Genomic DNA, 8,899 nt, shown 5'->3' on the forward strand with positions numbered 1-8,899 from the left:
CAAGTTGGTTGTTAGGCCTAACAAGAAGCCCTATTAAAGGGGCTCCTACTTGCCCTCATATGCCATACCTTTGTAGCGTACATATCCTCTAGGGAGGCACCTATATAGATTCCACAAAACTTGGATTGAGATCTCCTACGATTAGATGCCCCTTTGTCCCCTCAATTGGGTGCTCATAGGTGGGTGGGTGCATTGATCTCTAGGATGATGTCACCCTTTTACTTTTGTAGCCTAGCTCAAAAGCAAGGGCATGTCTTCCTATTGGTTTGTTAGTCATCTTCTCTAATACAATTGTCACATTTTAATAGAATATATTATTGAACATTATTGCTATATTTCAACATGCTTATCCCACAACTACATCTAGCTCCCACCCATTGCTAGTGATAGAACCTAGCCTATATATAAGAAAGCATTGCGAGTCACAATAGGGAGCATGCAATTACATTTAGTGCTTTGAAACCTTTACAAAGCTTCCCAAAACATCAGTGGTGAATGTACCATGATTTTTAAATTATCCTCATGCCTCATGGAGCAAATTGTTGGAAATTGTGGGACCTTTTTGTGTGGTCCTAACCCCCCTCATGTTACCTTGGTAATATGAATGTATTAGAGGGCTATCACATCCCCTCCCTCTCTCTGTCTCCCTCTCTATATGTCTCCCTCTCCAGCTAGATCCCCCCTCCCCTCTCTCTCTCTCTCTCTCTCTCTCTCTCTCTTCATCTCCCCCTATCCCTCTCTTTAAGCTATGTGTGTGTGTGGATTTGTGTGTGTGTACATAGAGTCTGTACAAAAGAAAGCTATATGGAGGGTTGCGAACTTCCCAACCCTCCATATCACTTTCTTTTGTACACTTTCTCCCTCTCCCTCTCCCTCTTTCTCCACCCCCACCCCCCCCCTCTCTCTCTCTCTCTCTCTCTCTCTCTCTCTCTCTCTCTCTCTCTCTCTCTCTCTCCATATATCTCTATCTCTCTCTATCCATATCCTTTTCCCACCCTCCCACTCGGGAGGTGCACCACTAAGAAATCTAAGGATTCACGTGCATTCAAGGGGTATTAGAAAAACCCCTCAACTAGATTTTTTTTCCCAATAAAACCACCCTTTCATACTTATAAACTAACGGATTTTTTTCTAAAGTTGTTAAAATTTTTCCAAAAGTGGAATTAGAATACCCCTCCCTTTGAATGCACATGGTACACTAAAATTTTGGTTGGTGAACCCCCCGATCCCTCCCATGAGAGAGGATTGTGTGTGCGTGTGAGTGTGTGTGAGTGTGTGTGTGTGTGTGTGTGTGTGTGTGTGTGTGTGTGTGTGTGTGTGTGTAACAGAGTGTGTACAAAAGAAAGCGATATGGAGGGTTGGGAAATTCCCAACCCTCCATATCGCATTCTTTTGCACACTTTCTCCCTCTCTCTATCCCTCTCCCCCAACCACTCTCTCTCTCCCTATATCTCTATCCATCTCCTTTTCCCACCCTCCCGTAAGAGAGGACTCTGTGTGTGTGTGTGTGTGTGTGTGTGTGTGTGTGTGTGTGTGTGTATGTTTGTACATAGTGTTTACAAAAGAAAGCGATGAGGAGGGTTGGGAATTTCCCAACCCTCCACATCACATTCTTTTGTACACTCCCTCTCCCTCTCCCTCTCCCTCTCCCTCCACATCTAACTCTCTCTTTCCTTCATGATTTTCTTATATTGAATGAAACTTTTCTTATATTGAATGAAACCTATACACAAGAATGTGTGTGTGTGTGTGTGTGAGCGAGAGAGAAAGAGAGACAGTAGCATCACACACACACACAAAGAGACACATAGAGAGTTAGAGTGAGAGAGAGAAAGAGAGAGTAGCATGACACACACAATGAGAGAGAGAGAGAGAGAGAGAGAGACCTTTCTCTTCCATTTTTGCTTGGAAACTCGACAGTGGCAAGGGGGCATGAGGAAACTCAAGCGGCCATGGCATGACGGCATGAGTCTCTCCAAGAAAGCAAACTGAGGAAGATAGGATTAAAGAAAACTCGTAAGCATTGGGGAGGATACGACTTCACCCATGAGATTATTAAATAGAATTTAATATACACAAAAAATGAGGTGCACATACTATTTATATCCAAACACTCCTTGATTAGCATAATCATCTATTTCAGTCAAGAAATCTGCCTCCTCTCCATCGTTCATGCAAGGAGCTTCTTGATTAGCATAGCATCAATTTTAGTGACAAAATCTGCCTCCTCTCCATCCGTTCACTGCCTATGCCTCATGATTTTCGTTGGCTTCCAGGTTCTCTCTCTCTCTCTCTCTCTCTATCTATCTATCTATCTCTATCTCTATGCCTATCTCTATCTCTATCTCTATCTCTTCAAACGAGAGTAGGTCATCAGGTGGAGGAAGAAGAGGAGGGGAGGAGAAGAAGAGAAGCAAGAGGGAGGTGAAGGCTGGGAGTGGAGAAATGGTAGGAGTAGTATCAACTTTGGCAGTAATAGGGAATATAGAGGAGATACAACCTTCATACAAGTACGAGCTCACAATGTATTGGCTCTTTAAGAGTGAAGAAGATGAAGAATATTGATTTGATAAGAGCACAAGGGATTGGCTCTTTAAGCACATGCTTTTTCGTTCTCAAGATGTGTGTGTTTAAATAGTTAAGGTGCAATAGAGCTTGAAGGAGAGAGAGAGAGAGAGAGAGAGAGAGTAACATGTGTACAAAAGAATGCGATCAGATCGTTTGAGAAACTCCCAACCCTCCTAATCGCTTTCTTTTGTACACTCTATATGGTGTGTAGATAGATAGAGAGAGAGAGAGAGAGAGAGAGAGAGAGAGAGAGGGAGGGATGGAGGGAGGGAGGGAAACACACACACACACACACACAGGGACTGTGAAGATAGTAGGAGAGAAGGAAGGAGTCTCACTTGCGGCTTTCTCACATACACAATGGAGGAATACACAAAAAGGTCGAGGTTGAAAATAGTTTTCCTCTTCTTAGTTGTGAAAGCCAAAAGAACTCTAGTACAAAGAAATAGAAGAACCCTATATGTGGGTCTCAAACCAAACTCAGCTAACTAAGGTGGCATACTAACTGAGCCATGAACTAGGGTACATAAGGATAGCTGTCATCCAGCTATTATTCATGGGCGGTGTACCAACTGCATCTGCAGCTAACAAGTCGACCCTGGCATATCATGAGTGAAGCTCGATATCTCAACACTCCCCCTCAAGCTCAATCCCAATTCCTGCACACCAAGCAGGTCTCTGAACTTGCACAACTTCTCTGCACCCAATGCCTTCGTGAATATGTCAACTACGTGATCCTCTGTGCTGACATAAACTAGATCAATAAGACCTAGCAAAACCTTCTCTCGCACATAGTGATAATGTACCTCAATGTGCTTTGTTCTAGCATGATAGACTGGGTTATTTGCCAAGTGTATACTGCTCATGTTGTCATAATAAATGACAACTAGCCCATTTGTAGACTGATACATATCATAAAGTAGCTTATGCAACCAAGCTACCTCACATGCAGCCATTACTGCACCCCTATACTCAGCCTCTGTGCTCGACAAGGCAACTGTAGGCTGTTTCTTGCTGCTCCAAGTGACTGTAGCACTCCCAAAACAGAACACATATCCACTGGTAGATCATCTATCTGAAATACTACCAACCCAATCAGCATCAGTGTATCCATGCAACTATTTCTAAACCCTAGCCTCATAAAATAGTATATACTGCAATGTGGACTTCACATACTTGAGTATGCGTCTAGCTGCATCCAAATGCGATTTCCTTAGAGCCTGCATAAACTGACTTACCAATCCAAAAGTATAGGTCAAATCTGGCCTGGTAATAGTCATATAAATCAAACTTCCTACTATGCGCCTGTACATAGTAGGGTCTTCCAGAAGCTCACCTGTATCTATGCTCAGCTTCACATTCTGCTTTAAAGGAACTGAAATAGGCTTGCAGCCTGTCATCCCATATTTGGACAGCATGTCCAATCCATACTGCCTCTGCAAGAGTCGTATCCCACTTGGTGATCTAATCATCTCAATGCCCAAGAAATAACGCAGCTCTCCCAAATCCTTCATCTCAAACTTCTACTTCAATAGCATTTTCACATGAAGGATATCTTCATCACTATCACCTGTGATGATCAAATCATCAACATAATGACAAGCAGCATAATACCTTTCTCTGTTTTTCTCACATAAAGTGAGAAATCTACCTTCGAAATCTGAAAGCCAATAGTGACAAGATATTGTCCTATCTTGTCAGACCATGCTCTAGCTCGGGGGGGTCACTCATCATATGTAACCCTATCATGTGAGTTCAATAGGAGGACATTTTTAATATATAATTTTTATAAAAGTTAATCTACATCAGGGAGTATTTAAAACAATTTTGGGAAAAATTTACAGATTTGTATAGAAAAAGGGTACATTTTATTAATGAAAATTTTACAAATAAGGGATTTTAGAAATAGTCCTTGAATGCACGTGATATAGAGGGTTTATACATAGTGACCCCCCCGAGTGCTCTCGGTGCTTGCTTTAAGCCATATAAGGCTTTCTTCAACCTGCAAACAAACTCAGGATGAATAGCATGAACATAACCTGGTGGCTGCTCCATAAAGACCTCTTCTTGCAAATCACCATGCAAGAAGGCATTCTTTACATCCATCTGATGTAAAGACCATCCCTTTAATGTAGCCATAGCAATGACTGCTCTTACGGTTGCCATCCTTGCAACCGGACTGAATGTTATGCTGGGTGGTAGCAAGCTAAGGGTGTCCACTTTCGGGTGAGTGTGACACCCGCTCAAGTGAAAATACAACAGTTTTGCTTCGTTTTGCAATACCTCGATCGAGGTACTATCTCCAATGAAAATCACACACGCGGACAACCGAGCCAAGCCGATACCTCGATCGAGGTGCTGGGCTTTTTTCACTGAACCGAGCCTATACCTCGATCGAGGTCTGCTGGCATGCCACCTATACCTCGTTCGAGGTATCGTGGCAATCCAGCTATACCTTGATCGAGGTAGTGTGGCATGTCCAGCTATACCTCGATCAAGGTATGTGTCATCCGACAGGGCAGCTAACATACCTCGATCGAGGTATGCTAGACCGATGACTTGGCCGCATGTCGAATACGTCAATCGAGACATGTGGCATCCGGCTGCTGCTGACATACCTCGATCGAGGTATCGTGGCAGGTCGATACCTCGATCGAGGTACATGTACCGATGAGTATGGGCATGTCAAAATACCTCGATCGAGGTATCGTGGCATGTCTATACCTCGATCGAGGTATGATGGAGCGATATGTATGTTGCATGTGAAATACCTCGATCCAGGTAGGGAAACCCTAAATTTTCTTATAAAAGGAGAGTGACCCCCCTCATTCTTCATACCTCGATCGAGCTCCTCCTCATCGATCGATTTCGGATTTGCGGGAGGTTGACAGAATTGCGGCAGTGACGGAGAGCGACCGACGGACAACGATGGAGATGGACGAAGCGGGAGAGTCCAGGTAAGGTTTTTTTTATGTAGCTTTTTTTTTTTTGCTGAAATTTATTTAAATTTTAGTTTATAGGAATAATTATAAAATATTTCTAAATTTCAAATGCATTTTAAAGTTTTTTTTTTGAATTACAACATCTTTTATTTAAAATGTGAAAATGTAAAAATTTTGTTTTTTAAAATCATCTTTTAAAAGTTATTTTTTAAATTAGAGCTATTTTTATTTAAATAAAAAAACGTTTAAATTTTAGTTTATAGGAATAATTATAAAATATTTCTAAATTTGAAATGCATTTTAAAGTTTTTCTAAATTATTTTTGAAATTATGTAATTTTTTATTTAAAATGTGAAAATGTAAATATTTTGTTTTTAAAATCATCTTTTAAAAAAAAGAGATTAAAGTTATCTTTTAAAGTGTGCTATTTTTATTTAAATAAAAAAACGTTTAAATTTTAGTTCATAGGAATAATTATAAAATATTTCTAAATTTGAAATGCATTTTAAAGTTTTTCTAAATTATTTTTGGAATTACGTAATTTTTTATTTAAAATGTGAAAATGTAAATATTTTGTTTTTAAAATCATCTTTTTAAAAAAAGAGATTAAAGTTATCTTTTAAACAAGTGCTATTTTTATTTAAATAAAAAAACGTTTAAATTTTAATTTATAGGAATAATTATAAAATATTTCTAAATTTGAAATGCATTTTAAAGTTTTTTTAAATTATTTTTGAAATTACGTAATTTTTTATTTAAAATGTGAAAATGTATATGTTTTGTTTTTTGAAATCATCTTTTAAAAAAAAGAGATTAAAGATATTTTTTAAATTAGTGTTATTTTTATTTAAATAAAAAAATGTTTAAATTTTAATTTTAAAAATTAACTTTTAAAAAAAAGAAAATAAGAGTTTAAGGTAGCTTTTATGTTATGTACGTTATTTAAGTTAGTGAAGTTTTTATTTAAATGTCAAAAAGTATATAATTTATTTTTTAAAGTCATCTATTAAAAAAATTTTATAATCGAAGTTTATAAATTACTGAAGTTTTGAATTAAAAATGTAATCTAATTATAAAATATTTCAAAATTTCAAATGCATTTTAAAGTTTTTTTAAATAGTTTTTTTTAATTACGCAATTTTTTATTTAAAATGTGAAAATGTATATATTTTGTTTTCTAAATTCATATATTTAAAAAAAGAGAGATTAAAGTAGGTTTTATGTTATTTTCGAAATTGGTGCTATTTTTATTTAAATAAAAAAATGTTTAAATTTTAGTCTTCAAAATCATCTTTAAAAAAAAAAGAAAATAAGAGTTTAAGGTAGTGGTGTGCGTTTATTAATCTTTATGTGGAATATTATAGATTATATAGTTGGTTAAGAGTTGTTTCATAATTTAGGTAGAGTAAGTAGGCTGTATAAAACACCACATGGGCATTATCCCTAAAACACCACACCACATGGGCAAAGACCCCAACACTAGAGTGGTTAGATGCATAAGCGTATGGCTAATTGGATCTTCTAAATGCATCAGCGCATGGAAAACACATATGTAAATGATTGTCCAAAGGTCTCCTCTCTCCCCAAGCATGGGAACCAAGTGATGATCTATAGGAATGGCCACTAGTTGAGGTGGATTGCCCAACCAAAATAGATAATATTGAAAAGGCCTAATTATTTTCTCAAAGTTCTCGCTTTAAAAGGTCTGTAGTGTCAACCCGCTCTCTTTTTTAATGTGTAGTCCGAGAAATACTAGATGCGCCTTGCTTGTGTATTGTTCAAAGTAATGTATTAGATATCCTTCTATCTCCTCCATATCTATTGCAAACCCAAGGCAGTAAAGCATTCAAAGAAGGTCTTATTAACCAAACCTCTCCACTATCTGTCCTTAGTATAGGGGCCATAAGTGGACAATGTGGTCCTTACACCACATGTGGAAAAGTTTCCAAAGAGCGAGAAAGGCATTTAAAAAAATACAATTCTCCTTATTTTGGAAAATAAGTTAATCAAGTATAATAATACTTGCCCCAACCATGTGTATTATCTTGGGGAATAAAATATAGAGATTCTCCTCAATACCATCTCTTAAACCTACAGTCTTGTCAAAATCTGTATAGTTATCAAACACAGATCATAATGAGTCTTCTTACTAGGGTCCTCAAAGTACTGATAAATGCAAAGAAATACAAGGGTTACCAAGAGTGTGTTGCATGTGTGTGTGTATGTGTGTGTGTGTGTGTGTGTGTGTGTTGTGTGCGTGCATGTGTGTGTGTGTGTGTGTGTGTGTGTGTGTGTGTGTGTGTGTGTGTGTGTGTGTGTGTGTGTGTGTGTGTGTGTGTGTGTGTGTGTGTGTGTGTGAGAGAGAGAGAGAGAGAGAGAGAGAGAGGTTCACACACCAAAAAAGTGTGTGTGTGCTTAGATTAAAAAGTCCCATCAATAATTGAGCCATACAGTTAATTCCATCAATTGGATAAAAAGTAAAAAAAGGGAAACGTATAAGGAAAAAATATTTGAGACATCTAAGTTTAAAAATGCAACAACTAGAGTTTGAAAAAATTTTAATCAAAATTAAGAATTTTTAATAATATTGAGTTTGATAAACATAATATTGAGCCACACATTTGGTCCATCTACCGATAGGTGCATAGGATGATCCCAACGACATCCTACCTCATCAAGGAGTACGTACAAATAGTTTTCATTACATAAATAGATTATAAGTCATATTGAATAGAATATTATTTTCATTACCCAAATAAAATATTAATTTCCATGTGTTTTTTTTGTGCATGCGCTAGCCAGCGCATAGGTTCTGGCACCACTATTCGTATGCAGATAGAGATTCTGAGAGCTGAGATGAGGGCACTACAAGATGCTAGGGCACCCCCTCACTTGGTTGCGAGTCTAGATTCAGTTATTGAGGCTCTGGGTCGATTGGACACAGTTGAGGACGTTGTGGATAGCTTTCAGGCACAAGTTGAGGCAGAGATCACTGGTCATGGCTTGGATTGGAGAGCCATTCTCGACAGTTGTTTGAGCATGAGTCACATCACAGGCAAGCCTTAGAGGATATGTTTTGGGATGGTCACATTGAGGCGATGCAACCATGATCAGGGCTGCCCTTGCATATTTTACGTTGTAGGCACCCCATCATAGCAGCACACATTTATCCGAGATATCTCGCTGCGAATGGTGGTCGATTGCCTCACAACCATCAGATAGCCAGGTCATTTGCCATGCAGCTATATGCTGAGTTTATGCTTGGTCATCGAGTAGACTACCTTAGTACCCAGGAGCGGGACATGGTAGGATGGGGCGTCAGGAGCATCAGACTACAGGTGTTTGGCATCGACGCGAGGCACCAGAGATGCACACCATCCCTGCACCAG

Source organism: Dipteris shenzhenensis, chromosome 4 (genome assembly GCF_047967505.1).
Source record: "Dipteris shenzhenensis isolate YYH24624 ecotype China chromosome 4, Dip_SZ_1.0, whole genome shotgun sequence".
Taxonomy (NCBI): domain Eukaryota; kingdom Viridiplantae; phylum Streptophyta; class Polypodiopsida; order Gleicheniales; family Dipteridaceae; genus Dipteris; species Dipteris shenzhenensis.